This window comes from Talpa occidentalis, unplaced genomic scaffold, assembly GCF_014898055.3.
Source record: "Talpa occidentalis isolate TD23 unplaced genomic scaffold, MPIMG_talOcc4v2.1 talOcc4.3, whole genome shotgun sequence".
Taxonomy (NCBI): Eukaryota; Metazoa; Chordata; class Mammalia; order Eulipotyphla; family Talpidae; genus Talpa; species Talpa occidentalis.
In genome coordinates, this window is record NW_023603184.1 from 106,479,650 (window position 1) to 106,494,974 (window position 15,325).

The following is a 15,325-nucleotide window of genomic DNA, read 5'->3' on the forward strand; positions in this document are numbered from 1 at the left end:
CTGGGATTGTTCTTATCATTTAAGTCACATAGCTTTAATGGAGATTTTCTCAGTTTGCAAAACAGTGATTTCTCCACCAGAGAAGATATAACAGTCCGCTATAGATGTAACAGTCCACTGGGATTAACTGTGTCCAAACTCATTTCACAGTTTGTCCTTAATGTGACTTAAGATATTTAGTGTACCCTCACTTAGCGGGGATTCTTGACAATTCCTGCAACAGACTAATTAGATTCAATTGATTCTGAGATCATGGATGGGTAGGTGGATGGCTGGATGGATGGACGAATGGATAGATGATAGACAGATAGATAGATGTGGCAGTGGATACCAATCACTGTCTATGATCTCAGAGTACTCTATTCAGGGCTATTCATTACTACAGACAGCTGGCAGAGTCCTTCTCCAAAGTGCCGACTGTGTAAATCATACAGAAGCCACGCATCAAGAACTGGTATGACATTTATCCAAGTGCCTCTAGTCACTTCCCAGCAGTCTCAGAAATACGTGACCTACATCCTTAGCATTGTTGGCCTTTACAACACCCACTCTCAAGTCTTTATGCATAGTATTAGTCCCAGTCAATACGCTATTCACAGTTGAACACATTTTAAAACTACTTACCTAATAAATCTGTGTCTTTTCAAACTTGCAAACACAAGGCAAAGAAACATCTGAAGACCCTTCCTTGCTATACTCCCCACAATTTTACTGAACTGCAGGGATGCTTTGCAACTGGAATTATACTCTGCATCCTGTAAAACACCAAGAAACTTGGAGGCTTTCAGCCACAGCATAAACAGAGCTAAGCTAAATCTGCTTTTGCTGCTTAAGATTTGATGACATATTATTTTTATTGTTTCATTATTATATTGTAGTTTTATAGCCTCTTTTTTCAAAGGAGTTGAAAGAATTTAATCTTTTCCCTCTACATGGTCACTTTATTTTTCAGAGAGTGAAAAAGAAATAAAAGATAATGAGAAGGGGGAAACTACAATGGGAAAAATGGAGAAGCAGCAGTATTTGTAACAAGCTCTTTCTACCAAATATCAATGGATTTCCCACACAAGTGGAAATGTGTTTAAACACAGTCCTAATATATGCAATTTAGATATGAATAAATAACTCCTTCTCTTAATATAGTTCTTCCCTTCAAGGCAATTCCACATAATAACAACAACAACAGGTAACACTTACTGAATGCTTGCTATGTGCCTGGCACTGCTCTAAGTGTGTAGCATGTAGTAAGTTGTTCTTCACAACAGCCCTATGAGGTAGATATTATTTGATTATCCACTTCTTACAGATGAAGAAACTGAGGCACTGAGGGGCTCCGTAACTACCCCCAGGTCACACACCACTAGAAACAATGAAGCTGGGATCCCTTTTGTTCCACCCATCACCCGATCACCTTAAACTGCAAGAAAAGTGTCCTCGCCTTAAGAGTGAGGCTCCCAGCGGCAATGTGGCCAGTCCGAGGCTAGAGATAGCAGAGATCCAGCAGAGAAGAATGAAGGTTGGGACTAGGTCTCTTCACCACAAACCTGGTGGGTGTTCTCCAGGAAACTGCATTGTCTTAGAGAAGAATATACTTTTCTGCACTCTTGTCTAATTCTGTAAAAGTGTGTGAGAAGGAAAAAAAAATGTGTGTGAGGAGGTCAGCTGTGAAAACCAAGAGCATTAGCACAATGCCAGACACACTGTAGAAACCAAATTGTCAGTTTCCCAGAATGCCCCTTGTTTTATAAAATAGAAACTAGGCAATTATGTCAAATATATAAATATAAATAAATTAAAAGATTTTTTAAAAATGGAAGTTAGAACTGACTTGTTTCTTTGAGGTGACTGGGGTATTGAGAAGGACTGCTGAGGAAATTCAGGGTGCCATTCCCATACTGGCAGTGACAGAACCTCCCCTCTGCCTCTGCCCTTCTGCCTGGAGGAGGCAGAGTTAGAGAAGCAGCAGGGACAATGGGACGTGGGGAAAGCGAAGCCTACTGAGTAAGTAACCTCGCAGCCCCTGCCTGGGCCATGTGCCTTCAGAACCAAGAAATACCTGTTCTCAGGAAAGCTCAGTTCAAACTGGCACAGAGAAGGAAGCTCTGCACCCCCAAAGCTCCCGTGCGCTAAGAATGTGGACAAAACATTTTTTCTGAGTTTTGAGACTATTACTAGGAAAAGTAAAATAGCATGAAATAAAAATAAAGCATAAGTTCAGATAAGTCAATTTGTTATCACTTCCAATCTTAAATTTGTGATTCTAAAAATGATACCCCATATTACAAGTGAAAAAACTGAGGTAAAAGGTAAAAAGGCTTGCTTGGGCCATAAAAAATATCCAAGGATGAATTTGCTAAATTTCCAGATACTTCCTAGACACAATTACAAAAGTTAGTAATAATTAGCTATTTGCTAAGCTTTGGAAACAGCCCAAATGCCCAAAAATAGATGACTGGATCAAGAAGATGTGGTACATATATACCATGGAATATTACTCAGCATTCAAAAAAGATAAACACATGCAATTTGCAGCAACCTGGATGGCGCTGGAAGGGATCATGCTCAGTGAAATAAGCCAGAGAGAAAAAGAAAAATACCAGATGGTCTCACTCATAGCAGGAATCTAGAAAACTTAAATAAGGGATCAGGAAAATGAATAACTATAAGAAAGTGAAAATCAAAATCAACAAAAGACTATGAACCAGAGACACTTTTTGGGGGGTGGGGGGTGGGAGGGGAGGGATTGGGGTCAGAATGGGGGGTTGCAATTGTATGGGGAATATAAAAATAAAATTTATTATTTAAAAAATAATAATTAGCTATTTGTTACTTATACTTTCTTAAAAAAGAATCTTCATAAACTAAATTTCTTCCCAGTTAGCTATCAATTTCTTTTTAAAATTATATACTAAAATACTATAATGTCTTGAATTTTTTTTAACATGTTAATAGGTTTGTAGGCAAGGTTAATAAGATCATTAATTTTATGTTATAAATTCACCTCATATAGAGATTGTTTCCTTGTACTACTCTAATTCAAAAAAAATTAATGCTCTAAAATTCTTACATAAAGTGGCTCATATGTGGAAGTCTTGAATTAATGTAGTTATCATAGTCAAAAAATATTAGGATGCCACAATAAATACAATATTTATTTAATAAATATTATTAAAATAAAATATTAAAAAGTGACAGTAATTATTAAGTTCTGTGTGAGAGAAAGAGACAGAGACATAGAGAATAAAAGTAAAAATGTCAGGGTTCCATAAGGTGAGTATCATTGTAGTACATGAAATGTATACAAAATATCCTTGCTGATTTACAAATTAACCATCTTTGTTTCTGCCAGAAATGTGCTCAACATCCTGCCTTTGGTCATGTTGGATTGCCTGGTGTGAACACACTGACTTTATCTTATTCTGTCACTGCTGGCTCCTTCCTAAGAACAGAGACTATCTCTGTGCTAAGAAGGAAAAGGAATTCATTCAATGGATTAAAAATTCTACATCCATAGAACACGAAGATTTTCATAAGTCAGACCTCATACTGAAGAATAAATACATATTTATAAGAAGCATCTTACAGAAGTCACAGAGCAGAAAGTAAAAGTTTGCTGAAATGACAGCAAAATGAAATGAACATTTGCAGCAGTTGCTATCTATTTATTCTGAAATAAAAGCCTAGAACCATCTTTCACACAATGCTTACCAACAATAAATCACTGTTAGTAATGATTTTCACACCAAATACCCTCTTTGATTAACCTTAACATATCTTGAAACTGAGAAGTTTGATCAGAACTGTGTTCCACACCAGTGGCCAACAAACTATGGTCCATAGGCTAAATCTGGAGGGCTGCCTGTTTTTTATAAATAAAGTTTTATTGGAATATGGTCATGTCATTCACTTACATATTATCTATGAATGTGTTCACACTACCGTGACAGAGTTGAGTAGCTGCAAAATTGATATTCTGACCTACAACCTGAAATAATTATCTGGAGCTTTCCAAAAAAAAAAAAAGTATGCTGACCCCTTTTCAACACAAAATAACTCAATGCTTTTTCACAAATAACATTCAAGTAATAAAACAGATCTCTTTGCTGTATCTGTTCTCTTCTGCACCCAGTCATTCAGATATTTTTCTTTTTATTTATTGAGGTATAACTGACATGCAACATTGTATTAGCTTTTGGTATACAATATAATGATTTGATAGTTATCTTCAGGGCGCTAGCAAGTAGCTTCTAGTATCCTCAGTTCTGAATTACTTATGCTTCTCATGCATTGAGAAATGATTACCACAATAAGTTTACTTCAACAAATTAAAGTCAACAAATAGTTATGAGTGGCCTCCCTGGTGGCCTAAAGATTAAGTCTCAGTGCTGTCACCACTATGGCCTGAGTTTGATCCCCGGCCAGGGAGCTAACCCACATACAGTGCAACAGACTTCACCTGTCTCACCTCCTGCTCCCCTTAGCAGTGTATTTCAATAGATCCACCTACCCTGCTCCCCACTCTGTTGCTGATGAATCCTCCCAGCCCCAAACCTCTGTCCTACACCCCAGTTCCTCTACGCAAAAACAAATTTTAATAAAAAGTTGTTTTTTATATTGTTGTTCATTCTTACAAAGAAACTTTACCTTTTTTTTAGATTTATTTATTTATTTATTTATACACGCACTGGGTACAGTCAGAAGCACGGGAGGGTGAGAGAATTCACCAGAGCCAGAGTGGGGAATAGAACGGGCAGAAGGACCGAAGTACACTGCCAAGGGGAGCAGTGGGCGCAGCAGGAGAGGTCTGCGTGCCATATGGGACCCTCGCCTGGTGGCCGGGGATCGAGCCGGCGCTGCAGAGGCTGCGGGCAGCTTTGCAGGCCAGCCTTCAACCACTGCACCACCAGGGGAGGCCTCCAAAAAGTTTTAAAAAAATAGTTATTGTGTGCTTCCTCTGAGCCACACACTATATGAAATCTCTAATGCACATGCATGAAAATTGAATAAGAATTCTTTTAGTCACAATATCTAAAGAAATGCTAAAGAAATCTAAAGAAATCTCAAAGTGAATTGTTTTTCAATGCTTTCAGCCATTAATATTTGCTTCCCAATCATCTCTTTAAGTGATGTTAAATTTTGGAACAAAGTAAATAGATGAGAATTGCATCTCTTTTCTAGAGCAGCACATGCCTCAAACAAGAAACCCTGTTTTGCCATTTCCCCACCCTCTCTGGGCTCTCTCCCACCCCACCTGAGATGAACCTCACTGGGAACAGATTGAAAATGTGCTCTTGGCCATTCCTTTTGTTTAGGAATCTAATACACTGCAGGGCAAAAAAGAATCTCTTCTTATTTTTAAAGGCCTTTAAAATTAAAAACACAGTTTTCAGAAGTAGCTCATTTCAATCTCGACCATTTTCTCCAATGAGAAAATCCGGTTCCTTGTCCTTTTCCATTTAAATTCATTTACTTCTTTGTAGTTATCTTCAGGGAGCTAGCAAGTAGCTTCTAGTATCCTCAGTTCTGAATTACTTATGCTTCTGTGGTTAATATACATAGGGAGGTTAATCTTTTGGCTTCTTTGAACAGTTTTACAGCTAATAAAAGAAACATTTCCATAATGGACAAATATGTTATAAGAATTATCCTCAGACCGGGGAATTCTACTCATTCTCCCAAACTGTACCACATTAAAATTCTTTGGAAAAACATATTGAATATCATACTCTATAAAGATAGGTGATGCTTCATTTCTTATTGCTCTTCCTATCCAGATCACCAATCCCTAGAAGATGCAAATACTCCCAGAGAGGCAGGAAACCAGGGAAGAGAGCATGGATGGCTCTTTGGAACTGTAGACTTAATCAAGCCTCTGTGCTCAATACACTGAGCTAAAGAAGCCACCTCTGTGCCCCAGATGAAGTTACAACCCCGTGCCACTATATACACAAGTGTGATGACTGGGTGAAAGAAAATAAGTAGATTAATGTAAACTCCTCATTATTTCCAGGAAATAAACACAACTGATGCCTCACATGGCTTTACATTAAAAAAAAAAAACCCAAAAGCTATTTTTTAATTTCACTCCCACTAAAATTTTTGCAATAAATAGTTAAGAGATTTCAATCTGTCATCAATGCTAAAAGAATTAGATTGTTAGTTAGAGAAACAAGAAGATAATTAATTATAATGAAGTTAACCCAGATATTATTCCTTCTGCTACAGTTACCAAAGACCAAGCTGAGGGAACCCTGGCATAGATATTCAGGGTTTTAAGTAAATGGTTCTTTACAACCTGCTAGAATCATGAAAATGTTCAGAATTTGATCTAATGTTCTTGGAAAATAGTATACTCTTAAAATAGCTCCATTTGACAAAGCAGATCCCTGAGCAACAGAATTGGAACCTCCTTGGTAAATCCTGCTGGCTCTGGGAGAACAGCCTCAGTCCCTGGGCCTCATGCTATGTTGTCTACTCCATGGCCAGCCCTTTTAAAGTTGCCCATCTACTTCCACCCATTCATTCATAAGCAATAAAACTGCTTTGATGGGATTGGTTTAATACTTGGGAGACTCCTGGATTTGACGAATGTATGACAGCTGCTTATTTTGGCCCCTTTTACAGAACTGTAGCTAATTCTAGATGGAAATTCTATTTCTTCCCTTTGGTTTCACACATCAGAATATATTCAAGGATCTGGTGCAGAGAGCCAAAAAGAAATGGCACCTGGGGTCCTGTCAGCACAGAGCTGAATTGGTGCTCAGAGCATACTCTCCCCAAGACTAACGAGTAACAACTCCAGTTAGCACCAAAGTCATCGTCCACAGACAGACCCTCCCTTCTCTCTTCAAATCCCTTCAAGCCATGACTGGCCTACAGCTTTGCGTCTTCCAGTTACCATGTTTGCCATTTTTTGGACAATTACCCAAGTTGCAGGGAAGTGTTTGAGGTGCCTCCAGCTGGCAAAAGCCTCCCACCCATCCCCAATGGACTGCTCTTCCCTAGCCACGTCCTTGACATTTCCTCCAACACAAACACCAATAGTGTTATTTTACTTGTGTTCTTTTGATGCAACTCTAGAACCATAATTTCATGGCCTTATATCAGCCATTAGATTAAATGGCAGAAAGTAAACATGCATTGCAAAATACACTCCACCAAGGGTAGGGAGTCAACTGTGTTTACAGTGAGGAGAGCTAATACTCCTTAGCTAAGAGGGTACAGTTCAGTTTGACCGGGTAGCTTTCATTGGCTCTGTCATGTTTAGATAGGGAGAAAATATATATTAATAGTGTACTATAATCAATTGCTATATATATATATATATATATATTTATATTTATTATATTTTTATTATTCACATATGCACATTTTAGGAATATTTCAGAAACAAATAATATCAAATCAGGCCAAAATAACAGATGATATGCCTGTGCCCCCTGGCAAATTCTTCAGCTTTTTGAGAAGGATAATCTAACTCTTGAGTTCCCCCTTGTAAATCTTCATTCCAAACTGGAGGGCAGATTCAGAGGTCACTTTTTGCAGCATCAAAATTCTTACTCTCCATTAAATGGAAGTCTGGGGAAACAGTGCTCCACCTCAGGAGAGACATGGGGTGCCTGGCTGGCAGAGATTCACTAAGACAAGGTAGGACGGGGGTGGGGAAATGGCTGGATAGCAGAAGCTGGCTGAGGAGAAGGTGGCTGGGAGCACTGAACAACGGTGAGGGTGTGTGTCCTCACCCCTCATGATGAGGGCATTTATGTCAGTGTAACACCAAGAACCAGGGCGAAGGAAGGACAAAGGAAACAAAAGGCTACCCAGTGTTTAGAGGCCTGCGGGCTGTTGTCAGGAGTCTAGATCTGTCTGTACAGTCCAGCAGAGGAAGCCAGATAGCAGGGGGAGAGGCTGGGCGGAGGTCAGTCAATAGAACTTTGGGAAGAGCAACCAGGAAGCTGATAATTAGTTTGACCCAGAGAATCAGGGGCCTTCCAAAAGCAGTTTCAGAAAGAGCAACACAAATCATCACCATTTTTTAAAAGTCACCATTATTGAGACTAAGTAGGTCCCTATATTAAATCGAGTAGTTTATCTATATATTTAATCCCCATACACAATACCCCATACAGGTATATTTATTGTTTAATACAATAGCCCAATGGATTACGTATTATCTTCATTTTAGAATTAGAGTGTTTGGGCAATATCTCCAAGATTAACAGCTATTAAGTTGCAAAGACAGGATTTGAATTCAGGTATCCTGTACAGGTTAACCTTAGTGCCTGCAATGCTTATTAACACATTATGATATCCTACCACAAGGAGAGGGAGGGGGAATTATCTTACTATGTAAAGGTACAGGAATATGTTTATTTTAAAAAATGCCAAAGAACAGACTTCATAGTACCATATATATGAAGAGAAAATAGTTCAGTTAATAAGACATGGCTCTGAGTTTTCACCTCACCCACATGTATATTCTTAGACGCAAAACTTTCTTGGAAAACTATGTAATTCATACATTTACTTTTCGCAGCTCCTCTAGAACTATTTAAAGTTCAGGACAATTACTCTTCTTATAGATTTATTAATAAATTTTTAAAAATTTTAAACTTCCTCCCATCCCCTTCCCTCCTAGTTTCAGAAAATTCACTTTCTTTGTTAGTGCCCACTAGTTTTTGTAAGTATTTTGCTTCATTGAATTGGCTGGTATGTAAACATCCAATGGTTGTCTTTGCCAGCCTGATTTACTTTACTACTTCCATTTTGCTGTAAATGGCAGCATTTTGTCTTTCCTTATGATTCTGATGTGTGGATATACCTTATCTTCCTAATCCAATCCCCTATCAGTGGGCTCTTAAAATAAAGCTACAAAAAACACTGTACAGCATGTAATTTTTTTGAGCTGATGGTTTTATGTTTTTTAGATAGATGTCATGAGTTGATTGCTGGATGATACAGTGTTTCCAATTTCAGTTGTTTTTTTTTTTTTTAAGGTAAATCCAGATCACTTTCCATAATAGTTTTACCTATTTACATTCCCATCAACAGTGTATCACATTAATTCTTACAGAAGTTATTTATTCAGCATTTGTGTTTAAGGCTGCCAAACTCCTTTCAAGCACCATTTCCCATTTCTGATCAGAAACACATTCAACAGACCCTGTGACCGCCCTCTGTGTGGTCCTCCCTGGTGTTTTGACACATTTTCCAGGCTTTCCTGATATCCAATGTAATGTGGTCTCTTTACCCACTAAGAGCCACAGACATCAGCAGCAGACATTGACCAATGCAGATGTAGAGGGACCTCTCTCCTGAAGGACTTTTTCTAAATGTCTACAACTCCATCTCTTTGGTGCTCAATAGAACATCTTTTCTGTCCCATGGGAATCTTTCCTCTCTAAGCAATTCAAGCACCATTCACATGATATTTCATTACCATTTACATTATACTATCATGTTACATGCCATTTGCTTATTCCTTCATAGTCATTGCATTTTGTTAGCTTTCCCTGAAGCATGATAATCTGATGGGCTAAAACCCAGAAAGGAAAATGAAGACGATGTAATGCAGGTAGCAAGAAGTGTTAAGCAGAGGAAGGTACTTGGGAGTTAACAGAATGACTGTTGATTCAGGCAGATTCCCTAGAGGCAGACTCCAAAAAGTTGGTTTATGTACTATAGCAACACAATCCAGGTACACACCCTGCCTCATTTAAGGCTCAGCCTTCCATCCCACCATTCTATACTACAGATCCACACCTAGAAAAGTTAGCCTGCCCTGGAAGGGGGTGATAAGAACAAAGAGGAGCTGCCAGGGCCAATATCCTTTACACTGAGGACTATGGCAAGAGAAGTCAATAGGAACATGAGAGGTGACCAGTTGTTCCCTCAGGAATCTAGACAATGGGCCAGCTTCCCACACCCAGGGCAAGAAAGGCTGGGTCCCGAGCTTGCAAACTAAGTGTCACATAGGCAGAGCAAGTAATGTGAGTGAGCGAGGTGACAAGAGTGCAGAAATCAGGAATGTATCTGCAAGCTGCAGGGCTCCCATCCTACTGAAGGAGCCAGCCTCTCTCAGCTTTCCCCAGTTATTACCAGGGAGAATTAAGGTCAGTGGTGCAGCCCCTCTGGTTTTGAAAGAAGTCAGAAACCCAGATTTTTCATGTAAAGGCTCTCAGTTTTAAAATGTTACTGACGAGTACCTCCCTGGTGGCACAAGGTGTTAAGTTACAGCACTATGAAGCTATCCACAGCCATTGCAGCACAAGTTCAATCTCAAGCCAGGGAGCTGACTTACATGGTGCAGCAGATCTCGTCTGTCTCACCTGGTGCTCCCCTCAGCAGTGTATTTCAGTAGATCCACCTGTTTTGCTCCCCATTCTGTCTCTGATGAATCCTCTCACCCCCCACGCCTCTGGCCTGTACCCCAGTTCTTGTATGCATAAATAAATAAATCTTTAAAAAATAAAAAATAGGCCTCCCCGGTGGCTCAGCTGGTTGAGCACAGCGCTGTAAAGCTGTCTGCAGTCTATGCAGAGTGGGTTCAATTCCTGGCTGGCTAGGGAAATGCCCATATGGCGCAGCAGACCTCTCCTGTAGTGTCCACTGCTCCCCTCAGCAGTGCTTTCGGTCAATCTGCCTGTTTTGCTCCCTACTCTGTCTCTGTTGAATCCTCTCACCCTCCCGCGCCTCTGGCTTATACCCCAGTTATTATATAAATAAAAAATAAATCTTTTTAAAAAATAAATAATAAAAATGTTACCGATGATTTGGGTATATTTTTAGACTCTGTGTTCCCTTGAGTATGGACCTCCATCTATCTGTGGTTTCCATATATCTATTTGAAGCCCTGCCTGATGCCCAAAAGCTAAATCAGCTTCTTTCCTTTCATTAGTGTGTTCAAGATTTTGCTCTCACTGCATCCTCTGCCTCTTCCTTTTGATGTTTCTCTGCTTTCTTCTGGCTCACGTCATCCTAATTCCCTCAATCTAAACCCTCATTCCTTTCTCCAAGGCCAACCTCCTATCAAAATTCCATTATAATGATTATATAAAAATACCAGCCTTCCCAATCAAACAAAACAATTTATGAAAAATCAAAATGAGTAAAACTTTTAAACTTTGCGTTAAAAGTCATCTAATACTCCCTGTCCCTGGGGGTACTTTTGAAAAATTAATATTTCAAAGGTTCATGCTTGAATTTATTTTTCCAGCCCTATTTGATACTGCCTCATACATATGCTATGTTTTCTCTTTGAATTCTGGAAGTGTTCTATTAGCTTCTCCTGCCCAGCCACTCCACTTCCCAAATGCCCCCAGCTCCACATCACAAACATGAAACTGCTAAGGCTAGAGCCCTCTCTCCTCAGAGTGAGCAGGCAGTGGTGCTTGCCACCCCCTTATGATCTCCTGTTTGAGGAACTACACCTGTGACTGGAATCTCTCTGAGGGAATTCTGAATATTTATCCAGCAGCTCCATAACCAACTCTCCACTAATACAAAAGCATTTTCATGCCACTTTTCCTAGAGTCTTCTCAATTTCTTAGTCACAAGACTAAGATGTCAATAAACAAGGCCAATCTTGAGTCTAGAGAGAGTAGACATGATCTACATACTGAGATTTACCACAACATACAACACAAACTAAAAATGAACCCACCTGGGCCTCCCCGGTGGCGCAGCGGTTGAGCGCTGGGTTGCAAAGCTGCCGGCGACCTCTGCGGCGCCGGTTCGATCCCTGGCTGCTCCCCGGCCACCGGAGGAGGGTCCCACATGGCGCGCAGACCTCTCCTGCCGCCCGCTGCTCCCCTCAGCAGTGTACTTCGGTCTCTCTGCCTGCTCTGCTCCCCGCTCTGGTGAATTCTCTCACCCTCCCGCGCTTCTGACTGTACCCAGTGCATGTATAAACAAAACGAACTAACAAACAAACAAATAAAAAAATAAAAAAAATAAAAATAAAAATGAACCCACCTGTTCACAGTGGCTGAAATCTCAGGCCAACCTTTTCATTCCACCATGGAGATGCAGGAGACTGTGCCCTAGGAAAAGCTCCAGCAGACTCAGTCCATCCTGAGGGGCATCTACCAGAGATCAGATGTCATCCTGAAATTGAGGCAGGAGAAAGGAAAGACTTGGGGCCATGAAGTAAAAGGGAGGTCCACCCAGGATGGGTGAGCCACCTGAGGGAGGAGGCGAGCAGTCTCGCGTGATTTTGCCTGCACTTCTCCACCCCACTCCCACTTTGCTCCTCCTCCAACCCTGGAGTACAGTCAGCACCTGTGCATGCCATATGGGAACATTCGGAGAGAAACGGTAACACTTCCTCTGATCATAAAGACAAGAGCAAACATCCTAACCCACCTCCCATCCCCATAACTCCTAACCCAGCACTCACAACAATTACACGGAAACTCAAGAGACAGATAAATTTTGCTGAATGTCATGCTGGTAATTTCTGAATCTGAAGACTCAAGGCAAGTTCTTTCTCATCAAGGAATTCACTTTCCTGATCCAACAGAGATACAGCCCAGAGGGCAATCTCCCCTGTTGGGTATAATTCTTTGGGTGAAATGTTTAGAGGAGGGCTGCCTGCACAGAGCAGCAATTTCCATGCAAATTTGTGCCTGCGGGGGAAATGCAATTGGTCCAACTAGTTTACTGATGTAGCTCTCCCTTCTCACTCCAGTGGGGTGGGGTGTGGAAGCGAGACCTGGAGAAGTCTGTTTGCTCATCTTTTCTCTCCCTCTGAGCATGCCAGACATAAACGACTCCTGGGTTCCAAAAGAGGCGTTTGCTCCACGCTGCTGCTCAATGGCTAGGACTGCATGGAAATGAGAAGCTGTGTTTCCCTCCTTCCCTGCAGGACCACAGAACAAATTTTCTAGAGTTTGTCTTTTCAGAAAAAAAGAGGGGGGAAACACCCAGAATATTCCATGTTTTGTGAAACAAAAAATTGGCTGATTGAGAATGTAGAGTTTACAAAGATAAATCAGCAGCAGCATCCAAATGAACTTGGGTGATTCCAAGCGATGAGAGTGCTGCACCCCACCCACCCCATTCCAACGGCCCGTGGCCACCGGGAGGCAGTGGCATGTGTTATGGCAGGAAGAGTTCAGGACCAACAGATTGTTCTAGTCTCCAGCACTAATTATCAAGATGAACTTGGGCAAACTGCAGTAAATGTGATGGAGCTGAACTAGCTCAGGACTCCTTAAACCGAGATCCAGGTGTTTGCCCTGGAGCATGAAGGCTTTCCAAGGGGAAAATAGACAGGAATACCTTTGGGGAGTCAACTACCGAGTCTTCAACTTCCGAATATACTCTTCTTTGAAATTAATCTGCTTCGGATCATGACACAAGGACTGTTTTTCCACAATAGTCTTTTTCCTACTTAGCAAAAAAAAGCATGTCCTTCGCCCACCATAGTCCTAGCGAGATACTTTCTCCTGGAAAGCACCACGCTTCTTCCTGAGGAGAGCCCCTTGAGAGAAAAGCAGAACTTGGGAAAGAAATCTTGAAGGGAGATGAAAAACTCCAGACAAGGCTTTTTCTTTCTTTTACCTTCCTCCATTCTCTTCTTTCCTTCCTCTATTTCTCAGAATTCAGAGCAAGAAGGTCCCAAAGGGTTGCGTATTAACACATTTATTTGAATTAAAAATTGAAATAAGATTTTTTTTCCTGAGAGAAAGTAAGACCAACTTGGCAGAATGGATTAACAAGAAGGATTGGCTTTGCCAATTAATTTGTATGATGGACACTCGATAAATTTAATGAGCTGAATCTGCAGACCTGAAGTTTTGATGAAAATATATTTTAATCATGGCTATGATATTCAATACATCATCTAGTATATGCACTCTGCAACAATTTAACTTTGATAAAATTTTAGATATCAACTCAAAAAGAATCTCAAAATTCTTTTATGGAGTGCACAAGCAAATGAGACAAAGCCACAAGTATCGCTAACTCATTTCAGATGAAATTTCTTTTTTTTTCTTGTTCTTTTATTATAAATTTTATTTTTATATTCCCCATACAATTGCGACCCCCTTATTTTGACCCCAATCCCTCCCCTCCCTAATCCCAACCCCCATAGAGTGTCTCTGGTTCATAGTTGTTTGTTGATTTTGATTTTTACTTTCTTATAGTTATTCTTTTTCCTGGTCCCTTATTTAAGTTTTCTAGATTCCTCCTATGAGTGAGACCATCCAGTATTTTTCTTTTTCATTCTGGCTTATTTCGCTGAGCACGATCCCTTCCAGCATCATCCATGTTGCTGCAAATTGCATGTGTTTATCTTTTTTGAATGCTGAGTAATATTCCATGGTGTATATGTACCACATCTTCTTGATCCAGTCATCTATTTTTGGGTATTCGGGTTGTTTCCAAAGCTTAGCTATTGTAAATAGTGCTGCTATAAACATAGGGGTGCAGGTGCTCTTTGGAATTGCTGTTTCTGTGTCCTTTGGGTAAATACCTAGGAGTGGAATTGCTGGATCATATGGAAGCTCTATGTTTAGTAGGTTAAGAAATCTCCACACAGTTCTCCATAGTGGTTGGGCCAGTTTGCCCTCCCACCAACAGTGCAGGAGAGTTCCTTTTTCTCCACAACCTCGCCAACATTTGTTGTTGCTAGTTTTTTTAATATGTGCCATTCTCACTGGTGTAAGATGGTATCTCATGGTAGTTTTGATTTGCATTTTCCTGATTACAAGTGATGTTGAACATTTTTTCATATGCCTGTTGGCCATTTGCATTTCCTCTTCAGAGAAGTTTCTTTTTAGCTCTTGTGCCCATTTTTTAACTGGATTATTTTCTTTGTTGTTGAGTCTCCTCGGCTCTTTGTAGATTTTTGTGATCAGTCCTTTATCATTAGTGTTGTGTGCAAAAATGTTCTCCCAGTTGGTGGGGTTTCTCTTTGTTTTTGTTATTGTCTCCTTTGTTGTGCAGAAGCTCTTTAATTTGATGTAGTCCCAGCTGTTTATCTTTGCCTTCACTATCACTGCTTTGGGTGATGTGTCTGTAAAGATGTCTTTGATGTGCATATCATGGAGTGTTTAGCCTATATTTCCTTCTATGTATTTTATGGTTTCAGGTCTTATGTCTAGTTCTTTAATCCATTTTGAGTTGGTTTTTGTGTATGGTGTGAGGTAGTTAGTCAAGCTTCATTCTTTTGCATGTAGTGACCCAGTTTTCCCAGCACCATTTATTGAACAAACTTTCTTTGCGCCAATGCATATTCTTTGCTCCTTTGTCAAAGATTAGTTGACCATAAATCTGTGGGTTTATTTCTGGATTTTCTATTTGATTCCATTGGTCTGTG

The 15,325-nt window shown here is 40.2% G+C and overlaps 1 long non-coding RNA gene across 4 annotated transcripts in view; it reads right to left on the bottom strand.

Annotated features, from left to right (window-relative positions):
• Window positions 1-1,443: 1,443 nt before the first annotated feature.
• LOC119255962 (uncharacterized) overlaps window positions 1,444-15,325 on the bottom strand; it is a 75,736-nt gene continuing 61,854 nt past the window's right edge. For all 4 annotated transcript variants that reach the window (XR_008553590.1, XR_008553589.1, XR_008553587.1 and 1 more), the window contains 2 exons: window positions 11,974-12,105; window positions 1,444-1,614 (listed from right to left, as the gene is read on the bottom strand). This is a non-coding gene — a long non-coding RNA (uncharacterized LOC119255962). The remainder of the gene's footprint in view (window positions 1,615-11,973; window positions 12,106-15,325) is intronic.